At 37.2% G+C, this 13,882-nt stretch overlaps 1 long non-coding RNA gene across 1 annotated transcript; it reads right to left on the bottom strand.

Annotated features, from left to right (window-relative positions):
- Positions 1 to 11,129: 11,129 nt before the first annotated feature.
- On the bottom strand, positions 11,130 to 12,792 carry LOC136266608 (uncharacterized). Its single transcript, XR_010706190.1, has 3 exons — positions 12,079 to 12,792; positions 11,406 to 11,473; positions 11,130 to 11,352 (listed from the first exon to the last, which is right to left on the bottom strand). It is a non-coding gene; the product is annotated as an uncharacterized lncRNA (long non-coding RNA).
- Between the last annotated feature and the right edge of the window lie 1,090 nt (positions 12,793 to 13,882).

The raw sequence follows: 13,882 nt of genomic DNA, 5'->3' as shown, positions 1-13,882 counted from the left end.
TATGTTTAGCTAGCTTGTTTTTCAAATAAATGTTCAAAGGTTTGCAAATCGTTTATAATGTCTGCATGCACAAAAACATGCAGCTCTCTTAAGTCCTATAGAGAATACAAAACTTCACATGTATTTGTGTCACTGCTATAGCTTTCCTTTTACTACATGCTTGTGTAAAGGAGCATAAGGTGTAACTACTTTTAAAGAGCATCCTCTCAATTTAGTTAAATATGCAAAACAAGGGAAAACAAACATTATAGGTCCATAAATATAATTATTGATATCTCTAAAGTTAAGCTTTCTTGACCTAAATGTGTCTATTATAATCTAGAGACGTCCCACTGAATAAACCTGTCCAGATCAAAGGATTCAAAATTAAAACATATTCACATTAAGGATATACATATTCAAAATGCACATATGTACACTATTATGTGGATGCATGCATGTGTTATTTACTGCACTATAAGTTAGCTACAGCAACCCAGGACTGCAAGTAAATAATATGAATAATGATAATAACACAACATATAATGGAAAGACTTAGTGTATCTCTTTCTGCACAAAAGTGAGCATATATACAAGTGGTCACTAGTACTGCAACCAATTCTAACCAATTTCTAGGTGGTTGTGGCCAGCATTTATTGTACAGGTGATGTACCACTTATATTTGGCTGACTTATGCAGTAGTATTCTGATGCTAACTGTCTGTGAATATAGTACAGCAGTTTTGTGTGAAAATTGTGCTTGTGATGATAGAAGCATGAAACTTTGTACAGTAATACATCATAGGTTACTTCATATTTTGGGGCACATGCAGGGAAAAGGATTTCCATGGACTTCAGGAAACATCCTTTGATCTAGCAAACTGTATAGGCTCTTGGAAATGTAAGTAAGAACAGTGTAGTGCAATAATTATAGCATGAAGCATACGTTTATTCTCAGGGTGGATCTAGAGCAGGGGCATACCAAGGGGGGATCCCAGGAGTTTCAGGAAACCCCTTTGGATTTTACACACTACTTGAAACATTAAGAAATTGAAACTTCACGTTTCCAGAATCTGAAATCTATCATGGAACAGGACACATTTTAAAGTTTTATTTTAGTGAAATAATAGTTTGAACATGATAGCAACACTTATAGCATTGTTCTGAATTGTGATTTTGGTGAAATGATCAAAATACTCTAATAGAGCAGTCAGGTAATATAAACTGCTCTAATATAACAGTCACTTTGCTGTGGTGGAAACCCCTTTTCAAAATTCCTACGTACGCCCCTGTAGAGAAAGCACAAGAATGGAGGATAGACCTTTACATGAGCATGCTTGTATAGGAAATCTTTTGAGCAAGATGCTATAATAGAATAGTCTAATGACAGTATTCTAATCACATATAGGAAGTAAAAATGGTTACTTTTAAAAACCACATCTTTAGATTTACTTTGTTTCTGTAAAACATACAAACCTCCATGCAAGTATTATTCTGGGTGTCATGGCTCATGTCTATTCAAATGTTATTCTCTATTTATTGATATTCCTTTTCAGTATACGTAGACTGATCCTGCAGGTGTAGCCAACCTCATTAAATTTTATTTTCTATGATTCCTTATCCTCCTAATCTTTCCTTGTACTTGGCGTGTATAAATCATCAAATTTGGAAGATTGAAAGACCCTCAGGCTCTTGCAGTCACTATTATACATGTGTGTGGAGGACCTCTGTTCACAAATCCAGTCACAAAAGTATAACTATGTAGCCATGTTGTGAACACTGCATGCTCACATATGGACAGTATAGCAATAACCTTACCATGCACTTTTGGAATTAGTTGGGCTATATGTAATCACTCTGTATTTGAATACTAAGCTTGCAGTATTTGTATCAACAGGGGCGGATCCAGGGTTTGGTGGGAGGGGGTGCACCAAGGTAGTAGGCATATAAAGCAGGGGGTCTGGGGGCACAGCACCGCCGGAAGCTAACGCTATTGTATATGTTTCAGGACTAAAAATTTTGACGTGGAGTGGTTTATACACAAATATCTGAATCATAATGCTTTCTAATGGACTAGAGTTATGTAAGGATAAGTGACAATCATGAGTGGTTGAGCTAGCTATAGCTAATAGTTATGGACCTAAAGAATGGCATACACAAGACCGGCCTAGGTGGCAGGTACATTTCATTTGCAAAATATCCTAAGCTGGCCATGGCTAAGTGAGCCTATGCATGGGATAGTGCTGCAGATGGTAGTTTTTTCATGTTATACTCATCTACTATGAAGGTAGTATTATGTGTGGTGACTGTTCCGTTAGAGTATTTGACTGACTGCTCTATTAGAGTATCTCGATCTTATCTAATGTTTTTCTTTTTTTGGGTGCCCACCCTTGGAGCCACCAGTGATCAATGTTGATTCTTCACAAATATTATATCCAATTTTTAAATGTAAAGTTCCACATGCTATGTAGAGCCTATAAGATCAAGAATTTTGATTGTTTATGTAATTGTGAGCTTGGCCACTGGTCAGTATTGTAACAAAACAAGGCAACCTCTCAATTCACAGTAAAAAACATACATTGAACCACACATTTCTACTTAATTCTACATTCCAGCCAAAAGTGTTTATATGTTGCAAACAACTCATTGTTCTGTATGGCTGCTCCTCTCTTACACTACCCCCCTCTTTAGAGTGGACGTCCTGGACCCTCAATCATACATAATTTTTAAACCTCACTGGAGGAAGCTTCTGTCACAGTGGGTATCATCTATTACTCTGTTCAGTTAAGACCTCAGGTGAATGTTGTTGTGGGGGCATGGAAGGTGTTGTATCATCATCACCATCAGTAAACTCTAAGTCTGTTCTGAACGGTCTTGGAGTAGGTGATTTTTCCTGGGTGCTCAAATTGTCACTTGTGCTGCAATGCTCACTATCAGTACTGTCTCTTAGTCACACATTCTTTGGGCAAGGTTTTAGCCTGTTAAAATGCACTACTTGCCTCTGTCTTCTCCCAGTAAAACATCGAATTCTGTAGGTACATTCACTTATCTTTTTCACAACTTTACATGGTCCCTGGTTTAATTCCCAAACCCAGTCACCAACAGAATAAGGGTCTCCATGTATTCTTTTGTTATAATGTATTGTTCCTTTTGTCTCTTGTGTTAAATCTTGCAAGCAAAAAGAACTGGGACACAAATGAGGACAAAGGGAAGTCTGTGATGCATGCATTATTTGTACTGCAGTTGGCCAAAATTAAGGCACGTCTTGGGATGAGGTGATCGACATTGAACAGTAAAAAAATCAAGCCCATAGCCTTATCGTACATTATCGAGTTATGTTTGACTAAAGGAATGGATTAGTCAGTTAGTAGAAAATAGAAAAAAATTAGAACTCCATTGGGGAAGGCATTTTTGGGCTTAGTTATGATTAACCAATACCACCAACTGTTTGAAAGAAAACTGAAGCTGTTTTTCAGGTGATTTTGAAGGGCAAGAAAGTCCAAACTCGATGATCCAGTACTGCATGATAATAATACTCCTCATGAATTTTTGGATATATACTATACCATCAAATTATTACTTTTGATGCTTCCTAATTGTTAGCTTTGTACAGTTGATCATTTCTGTCTATTACTTGCCTGAGACATTAATTAACAGGGCTGCAGCCAGACTTCTATCTGGGTAGGTTCTTTTAGAAGAAAAGTGGACCTTTTTATATGGCATGATTCAGATTATATTATGATGTGTAAAACATACCCAAAATGTGAAGTATGCTGAAACCAGGGGAGTCTGGGGGCATTCTCTCCCAGAAAATTTTTTGAAAATAGATACTAAAAGGTTGAATTTAGTGGCATTTTAGTCAATAAAAATAACAATTTTATAGGTAAGCTTAAGACCAGCTATATGGATGACATCTGGGAAATATCTCTACTGCTACTGTAAATATACTGTCTGTACTATACATGCATTTGTCTAAATATAATATATTGGAATGCACAGTGATGGGAAAGATTGAGCACTCTGTCATGATCAACAGGGGCAGTGGAGCACAGGAGCAGAACAAAGAGTGTCTTAAACAATGAAATTTATACATTTTTTTGAAGCATAGATGCTATTCATGGGCTCTGCATGGGGTCTCATCTACCAAATTCAATGAAAGCTCTAGTTTAGATAATTTCAATATGTTTTGGTAAATAAATTAAGTAGCTTTTAAAAGAAAATGTAATTGTGAATGTTCTATTGGAATGGCTAACTGCTCTATTAGAGTATCTCGATCTTGCATTGCATTTAATACAAGCACTGAATGAGCTACTCAGAGCATTTAATTTAGCTTCTTATTAGTGGTATTTAGTAAACTGTAGCTAATGGACTTTTGCTACTGAAAATTTGGACTTGTATACTAAAATTGTGGACCTTTTTTCCAAGAGGGCGGTTCCCCAAACCCCCCTGGCTACGGGCCTGATTAACTTGTTACTTAAACATGGTATACATGGTACCAAAATAAAGTCTTGTTGAAAGAAACAAATTGGTTTTCTCTCCAAAGTTATGATTAGCTGAAAAATTCTTGACATTCACCTGCCACTGGGTGTGTAAATTACCTGTGGGCAGATAAATCTAAGATGGCCAATGTAAAAGATCATAACATTGGATTGAAATCATCTATATAACTGTTCCTCTTTAAGACCAAACAGTTCCTCTTTAAGACCTTATTTTAATATGAAGTAGAATTTCATGATCAGGGATCTCGGGTGCAAACCCCAAAAGCTGCAGCAATTTGAAAGATTGAAAACAGCCTAAAATTTAAATAATATGCTAAAACATGAAAAATGCTAAAATTAACAATGCCAATCTCTACTGCAACTTTTCACCAAGACTTATTTTTCAGCCTTAGAATCACCTATGAATGAGAGTACATATAGCTACCGATTTGGTCACCATGACAAAGAAGAAAAGCTAGGGAAAATCATGATCAATTGAAGATCTGCATGGTTTGTTACCAATAATTGCTATTGTACCAGCAGCATATCCAACATGATCAATTTAGATGGCAAGAACTAGAAACCCGTAGACAAACCTCTTGTTTATGTTTCCTCTTCAAAATCATTCACAACTTAACATGCGTCTCACTTACTGATATAACCTCATCTAACACTATACAGCAACAGTACCCACCATAACAACCAGGATGGATGAATGTACTTTGTACTATACAGCTTTGATATTATAGGCAGTGTATAGCATGCTAGCTATGGTCAGCAACAGTATGGCTTATATCACACTTGTGCAGCTATGCAATAAGTCAAGTATGCAGTAGTATACAACAACATTGCTGCTCTGGTATGAACTGTGGTTTAAATAATATAATTATACGGTTTCCAAATGATCATGTATAGAAGATTGGATACTTATTAACACTTATAACATGTTGGTTACCCTATAAGTCCGATCAATGGCAAAGTGAATCTAAAAGAAGCAAATTTGCTTGAGAACGGATGTTATCATCGCAATTATACATTTAAAAAATGGGTCATGGACATGAAGAAAGACATAAGAAAGAAAGCTATGTAGTTTTTATCCCTAAAAGTGAACAGATTTTCCTGTAGATCAGTGGAAAATAATAATAATAAGAACAAAATGGCATGTTTCAAAATTTTAAGGTATAGAGAAGTAAACCCTAGGATGCTAAAATTTTGAAACTTGTATTATGTGAAGATTATGTAAGAACATGTACTAGAACAATTAGTTATGCATAAATATATTATGGGTGGGGCTCCCGCTCCATAGTGCAGATACACTCATCGGAATATTATATTTCTACTATCTTCAGCTTAAAATTCTGCCACAATTAATGATAAAACATATACTACTACCATTGTTTCAGTGAATGGTGACAGGCATAATTATATGGATTAAAAGAACAATACAATTCTTTAATTAAAATACACTTATTATACTTTAATACCATCCTGGTAGTAAGTGTATTTAATATGTATTGTTTTGTAAATCTATAGGATTTTCATGACTATTCACTAAAACAATGGTAGTAGTATGATATTATTAATTATTATTATTATTATTAACACTTTACAGTGACCAGCACTGAAGGTCTACAACAACATGTGCTGCAGCCTTAGGATTACCTAACCTAGTTTCAGGACTTAGACTTAATGACTTATACAGTAGCTGGAAAGGTGTAACAGAAAAGGGGCCAAAGTAAGGAAAAAAATCCCTCCAACCCCAGGAATCGAACTGCAGGTCACCCAATGTCTAGTCGGGGCCACACTCAGTCTTCCTCCAGGAGGGATATGTAGTTATCATTGTGGCAGAATTTTGAGTTGAAGATAGTAGAAATTAAACATTTTGATGAGTGTATCTGCACTAAGGAGCCCCACCCACAATATATTTATGCATAACTAATTGCACAAAACTCACATCATCAAGGATGTTTCACATAGGCATGCACCAATAATACATGTTACTACAATAAAACAAGTTTCAAAATTTTAGCATTCTAGGATTTACTTCTACTATAAGAAGTACTTTTATTGGTTTCTTTTGACTTAATATTTTCCAGTGGATCTATAGTTCTTTCAAATAACTTCTAAGGCTTCTTTTGTGGTTGGGGAAGCTTTCTAAGGAGGTGCTTAGGTGAGTGTTATATTAGAAAAAAACATAGGCAATCTCTATCATGAACCACGGACTCTATCATGAACCACTACCGTGTTTCATGATATATCAAGAAATGATGTGATTCTCCCCCCACCCCCTGTATAAATTCTTCACTTGTGAAGTTGACACTGCATTATAAACATATAATATACAGTATACAAGCAGTACTCTATGATAGATGTTTATCATTTGTAACATGTAGACATTATTTAATCTTTTAAGTCTGTTTTTTGACATTGACAACTGTGATGTTTTCAATCTTTTTATTAAATTTACCAGTGCATACATCACGGTCTGTTGTAATAACCAACCCTCAAAGAACTTTAGGACAACATTGAAAATGCTTTTACACAATCAATGTGAGCATAAGGTAACACCTCAGTCTTCCTTGAAGTGTTCATGAATCCTTGGAACAACTGTATATAATTATAACTTTATAGCAGCTGGCTCACAAGATTATGTGCCAATAAAGATCCCTCTTTGCATGTGTAATTATGTACACATGCAAAGAGAAACAATTAGAAACTCACGGACCGGAGTAGTCCTATCTTCGGTAGAATAGGCAACACAACCTGCTTTACCAACCAACCTGCCTACTTGCCTGTGTTGTGCCTGCATTAATCGTTTTGTGAGTCTAGTCTGTCTTCTCAATGACTAATTGTGGTATATACTTTAATAACCATATTTCTGTGATGTTCCTAGGACTCGTCTGTTTATGTGAATAAAACATAGTAAGAATGTTCACTGCTGCTGACCACAAGCAACATCATCAAAATCTTCAAGTGTGTCTATAATTTAAATCCAGTGGTTCTCCTTTTACTGAGTGGTCAGCCAGTGCAGTACAGGCTACTGGCTTGGTTAATTGGTTGTACTGGCCAGACTCAGGCTTCTTTTACTGCCTGATATAGAACTGTGGGTCTATAAAAAAGTGTTCTAATGCTGCCCAACAAAGAACACTTTTTGCTTTGATCCTCCCATGCAAAGTTCTTATAACTATACTGTACCTGATGGGTTTTCATTTTCCCTTACCCTGTTCTGGTGATAGAAATATTGTTCCCCTTTACAGCTGATTGGCTGGCATTAGATCATCATAAGTGATTATGACTCAGTGTTTATTCTAGGGCTGTTAGGGGGGAACGTTCCCCCCTAAAATCTCAGACTCACCCCCTAAAATTGTGAGTGACTATTAACTATATTTTGCTTTTAAAATGACACACAAAGCTTCTCAAAATGCTCTCAGATTCAATCTTTAAAATTGCTCTCAGATTCAGTATCAGATCAATTAATTTTTAAAAACCTCAACTAACAAACCATTCTTAACTCTCAAAATTGTCCTTAAGTTCAATCTCAGAAAGTGTAACCTGTAAAAAAAATTCTAATTTCAAAATGGCATGCACAGCCAGCCACAGCCGGCACAAATACCCCCCCCCCCTAGATTTAATCTCATAAAGCCTGATTTAAAAAAAGTCTTGTTTTGCTATAACCATGAAAATGCCCTAATATTTCAGTAATTTCAAACACCCTAAGTTTTGAATTATTTCTTGGAAGACATCCACCCATGCAGATCTTGTAATTTGCTAGTGCTTTGTGGTACCTAACGTACAATTTAATGATGGCCATGATCTCACACAAATTGTGAAGATTCAACACTTGATATATATATGCAGTGCATTACTAATAGAATATGTACAGTATACATGAGGTGCACAATGCACATGGTTGTCCTAGTCTCCTATATAGATATTACATCATTATGTCATCACTACTACACTCATGACACAGCCTTAAATGACTAACCAGTGTTTGGCAACTATTTATATAGTTGTGAACTTGGACAACTATAATAACAGACTTTCACCTGGTCAGCCCTCAAATTCTTGATTCCCTCTCAAATTCTTGATTCCCCCTCAAAGGAGAAATCCTAGAATAAACACTGTTATGACTTAATGCTAGCTAATCAGCTCAAGAGGGGAACATGACTTGATCTGACTCACATGATGTAGATGATCAGATTCAAATTTTATCTCACAAGAACTGACATTGCATGCTCAAAGCAGTAGTGGTAAATGTACTTACTGCATGTATATAAAAAAACAATAATAAAAAACTATTAATAATTACAAAACATTACAGTCATGACTGATAATCACACATGAAAACATGATATTTCATTCAGTCTTTGTATTTTAAAATTAAGACCACTTTTCTAAGGTGTATCGCTCAATCTTCCCATTAGAGTTGTAGGTCAGTGTGACCACTTGAGTATAATTGGGAGTATGAAAGCAGCCAAAGACAAGCTCACAGGCGCCATCAACTGGGAAGTCGGAGGAATACTACAAACAAGATCATCATCAAACAACTGCACAACACGGTCGGAATTAGAAAACAATTGGATGGATTCAGTAGGGTAGCTGCACAGTTCACCATCTGTCTCATCTAGTGCATGTGTATGGCTCCTCCACTGTCTGCGGCAACTCTTTCCTTCTAGCGACCGTATGAAACTATCAATCCTCCCCTCCTGTGGTGCTTTTAGGAGGAATTCACAGCCTAGTAAATTGAGTTACGCTTATGTATCCTAACAACAGCCTACCAGAGTTAGAATCTAAAGTATACCTCACAACCATTGTGGAACAAGATCTCTGCATGGTAAAAGAAATTGACCTCAACCAAAAGAGTATCTGAACTTGTGTTAACACTTGTGTGACCTAAGCTACCTTCAAAACAAAAGTTTTACCAGAAAGCTTTCCTTCTAAATTCTAGAATCTATTTACTTTGTGGAAATCTCTCACCTGTACTATTCCATACAGCAGTGTCTGCATTTGAAAAGTACAATTCAGCCTGCCACTGGTTGAGGAACTGGTAATTTTGCTGCTTTTATCCCATCAATGAAGGTGGAATGGTTCACCTCTCCACCACTATCTGTGCTTTTATTTTTGATACCGAGTCGTCTTTCCTTACTACTTACCACCAAAATATGTTTTAAACAGTTCCCACTGCCTATCATAACTTGCACCATTAGCATCTACCCATAGTGACCCGGTAGTTGGCAGACCTCATGAAACTGGTTCCACTCCAGGAACAGGCAAAGTCCACTCAACTGAAGTCTTCTGGTAGGAGAGCAAGGAGTTTAGCAATGCACAAGATATGAGTACTGTTCTCCATTGTGCTATGGGTCGGCGGTATTGTTTCTGGCAGCAATTCCATGTTAAGAGCTCTTGCAAAATCTTGTACTTGGAATGCCCCACAAGACATCAAGATTCTCTGTCCGTGCATTTTTAAAGTACCCTTCAGAAAGCCATGACTTGATGGTACGCCGTGGAGCGTCATAAGCACCTGTGTAGCTTTGATCAGATGTTTCTTTTTCCCTGTCACCAACAATGGTCGACAAATGAAGAATTACCATCAACAGCTACCGGTTCTTGTTTTTTTGTGAATACTGTATAATGTGTCTATTGACTGATATACTAGCCGAGTATCAAATCTGTAAACTCTTTTCGTCGTGCCCTTTATCGTCTGTTTTGTACTTAGCTAGTGTTTCTTGTATTGTAGCTATTATAGTTATTTTTTGTACTGTTCCTGTTCTGTGTCTTGTTATGTATGTTGAGGGAAGCACAATTGTACAGGCTATGCCTTTTGGTGCCACCCTGTCATTTTGACAAATTAGATAAATAAATAGATTGTTCCTCCCTTTGACACTATCAACTCTTCGCCCTTTCAGTGCTCGATCAGCTTCAGTTCTGATCCGTATGTAAGTGGTGCAGTCATAGATACTAAAAATACTTTTAGTATCTATGGTTAGGAATTAGACTTACTGTGATAGACTATATCACCAGTCACGTGAAAGGTCACCAATCAATCACGCCACAATTTTCACGTGATGCTGTTAGGCGCAATCTGTGAATTTGCGCAGTTTATAAATTGCGCTGCGCATTTTGTGAATTCATAAAATGCGCAACAATTTATAAATTGTTGCGCAATTTGTGAACTACCGTAAGAGCTGCGCATTTTATGAACTCTTTGGATTCTGGTCCATTCAGTGTACCGGCGTTACGTTCTTGGCTGATCAAGTGCGTATTATGGCTGCTTTCAGAGAGGTGTAATAAGCCCCACAGATTGGGAAGTTTAGCTACTGCTCTGCCCACAGATTGGTAGATGGCATGGATTGCAAATGATGCTACCAATAATTATCGTGTTTACGCCTGGTTATTAATGATTCTAATGGTCTAATGTGATCCAATTTTTTCATTTTCTTTTATATAACTTTAATAAGCCCCTTGATAGCTATATGTTTACTACAAGGAACATGGGTCAAGACGGTTCCGCTTTCTCTGTATTGACTATCTCTCCCTCCAAGGTTCCTTTGCGTACTCTGCAGTTGGGATTGGATAAGGTGCATTCTGTCTGATCAAGTTCCTGCATGGAGCACACATCCAACACCACGCCCCTGATGTACTAGCTAGAACACAATATTTATATTCAGTATAGATCTAATTGATTTTTTAATATTCAAATTCAGCTTGTGACAAAGTTACAATTTTAACTTGGAATTAGCTCCAATACAGCAGTTAGCTATACACAAACACAGGCCCATTCTTTGAACAGCATGGCCCTACAAAGTTAAAACTGTTTTCGTCCTGTGAGATTGTCACTTCATGCCTTCTTAAGCACTGTCTGTGGTCCCCCATGAGCAACTATTGCACCTGACCTACAGAGTTCACACACATAAATACAAGATTCGTTAATGTAACTAGAGCTTACCAAGGGAGTTGTATCATCATCCACCAAACCAATCATTCCACAGGAATGGCAATAGTCATTCAATAGTTCTAAATAAACAAAAAAGTATATTATATATTTTCTCCACAGGATTATAATTATCACAAGGCATTGACTTCTATTGATGCACTATACTACGTAAATGCATGTGAACACCATACTATTGACCTGGATGTCAAACCAATGCATGCACATAAGTTTTGTCTACAATGTTTAACTTAACAATGTTTAACTTTTGCATACTGCAATTTCATTCTTTCAGCATTCTTTCGGTACTCTAAGTCTGCTGCCTCCCGAATTGCTTTATGGCGATCACAAGTAGTGAGGTGATCATATGATTTTTCACTGTGTTTTTGCTAACAGAATAATAACATATTGCTATAAACATAAGGGCATTGCTGAAATCACATAGACAGAAAACCAAACACTACAGTTATAACAAAACCTCCATGCTTAAACAACTTGATAAAAGAAATATAGGCCTCACACAATAAGGACAAAGATTTTCACTGAAACTAAACATTTTCACTTCTTGATATGAAAAAACCTTGATCTCACAGAATGTATTTATACATGGCTTGTGTAGTTATAACTAGGAGGTTTCACTGGTCAAAAAAGCTATAGCAGTCTACACAAAATTGGTAATGATTTGTACCTCTGAGACTCCGACTCCATGTGATCAGGTGGTGATGACGTATCATCTGTAGGGAGATGCTATAGGAGATACAATTTGATTTGACAATGGTTTGTCAGGTAATAGTGGTGGCACACTTTGACATGCTTGCTGTGGTGACATCCTTGAGCTAGATAGTGGTGATGCACTTCTACTTGGTCACTGTGGTGACATCTTTGAGCTAGATGGTGATGTACTTCTACTTGATCGCCGTGGTGACATCCTTGAGCTAGATGGTGGTGATGCACTACTACTTGGTCGCTGTGGTGACATCCTTGAACTAGATGGGGGGTGATTAACTTCTACTTAGTCGCCGTGGTGACATCATTAAGCTAGATGGTGGTGATGTACTTCTACTCAGTTGTTGTGGTGACATCCTTGAACTAGATGTTGGTGGAAACACAGTTGGTGGTAATTCATCAAATAGCAGTGACACATCATCTAGTTGAAAGCGCCACATGATTTTTTTACATCACTATTGAACCACTAGCCATCTTTGATAAGATCAGTTAAATCCTCTTCCATTATACAATGGTCAACTCCTTCGGAAAGTTCAGCAAATGGGGCTAACCTTGGTGGCTGGCCAAACACCACTTCATATCAGCTTTGTTTTAAAGTGCGACACACTTGAACATTTAAATTATCTGCAAGGGCACATTACATATTAGTTGGGCTCATACTAGTACTTACATTGAATACATGCATGGCAGCCAGTCAGTCCAAGATACACAGTTGGAATCCTTGCGCTCACATTTAAATGCTTGCAACTGCATTTCTACAAGATGGTTGCCCTTTTCAATTAAACCTTGTGACTGTGAATGGCGAGGTCTACCATTGATTATTGTCACTTCTCCTGGCCACGACTTCAATATCTCTCTAATAACTTCATTAACAAATTCCCTTCCATTATTGACTACAATATTTTTGGGAGCCCAAAATATGGGAAAACCTTGTGCACAAGCCCACTAGCTACTTCAATGGCACTCTTGTTTATCAGTGGCCATAGCACGTGAAACTTTGACCAGTGGTCCATGTAATGTGCAATGTAGGCCTGAGCCTATTATGCTCAAAATTTTACCTATTATTCTTTCCAGAATTTCCCAAAAAATTCCCCTATTATTCTTTCTGTTATTCTTGTATCCAGCCCATTATTCCATAATTATTCTCATTCAGTATATATCTGTGGCTAGTCGCTTAGTTTCCAAGATGCTAGTTTTGTCCGAATTATTAATAACCATATATGAAGCATTCCACCTTACACATCATTTTTCTATCCATAATAGTTACAGCAGACTTAGAATAGCTATCTACAGTAATAATTCAAGTGTATTTAATTATTAGTGTATTATCAAGACACACGGTAGTGTGTCGTGCGGCCCAAGAAGCCCGGCGCGCCACACCGTGAGTATATTGACAGGAAGAACGAAAACGTCATTTTCACACCTTTGTATCTCGGTGATCACTTATCTGATTGGAACCAAATTTGCTACACAGTTGCCCGCCAGCCAAGGGAGTCTACATTCCAAATTTGAAGGAAATCGCTCCAGCCATTTCCGAGATACGAGCTGCCAAAGTTTCGTTTTTTTTTCTTCGTTTTTTTTTTCTTCTTCTTCTTCGTCTTTTCGCACACTTGCAAAAATTGCTATAACAAGCAAACGCGTACTCCGATCGCCTTGAAATTTGGCACACAGAAAGGAAGTCCAAAGGCGAATCCTAACATCAAATTTGGTACAAATCCGATGAATGGTTCAGGAGTTATGACCGATTATTCGCGTAAAACAAGATC

The sequence above is a fragment of the Dysidea avara genome, chromosome 9 (assembly GCF_963678975.1).
Source record: "Dysidea avara chromosome 9, odDysAvar1.4, whole genome shotgun sequence".
In the NCBI taxonomy this organism is placed as follows: domain Eukaryota; kingdom Metazoa; phylum Porifera; class Demospongiae; order Dictyoceratida; family Dysideidae; genus Dysidea; species Dysidea avara.
Note: the sequence above shows the minus strand (reverse complement) of the source record. Positions and strands in the feature narration are given on the sequence as shown.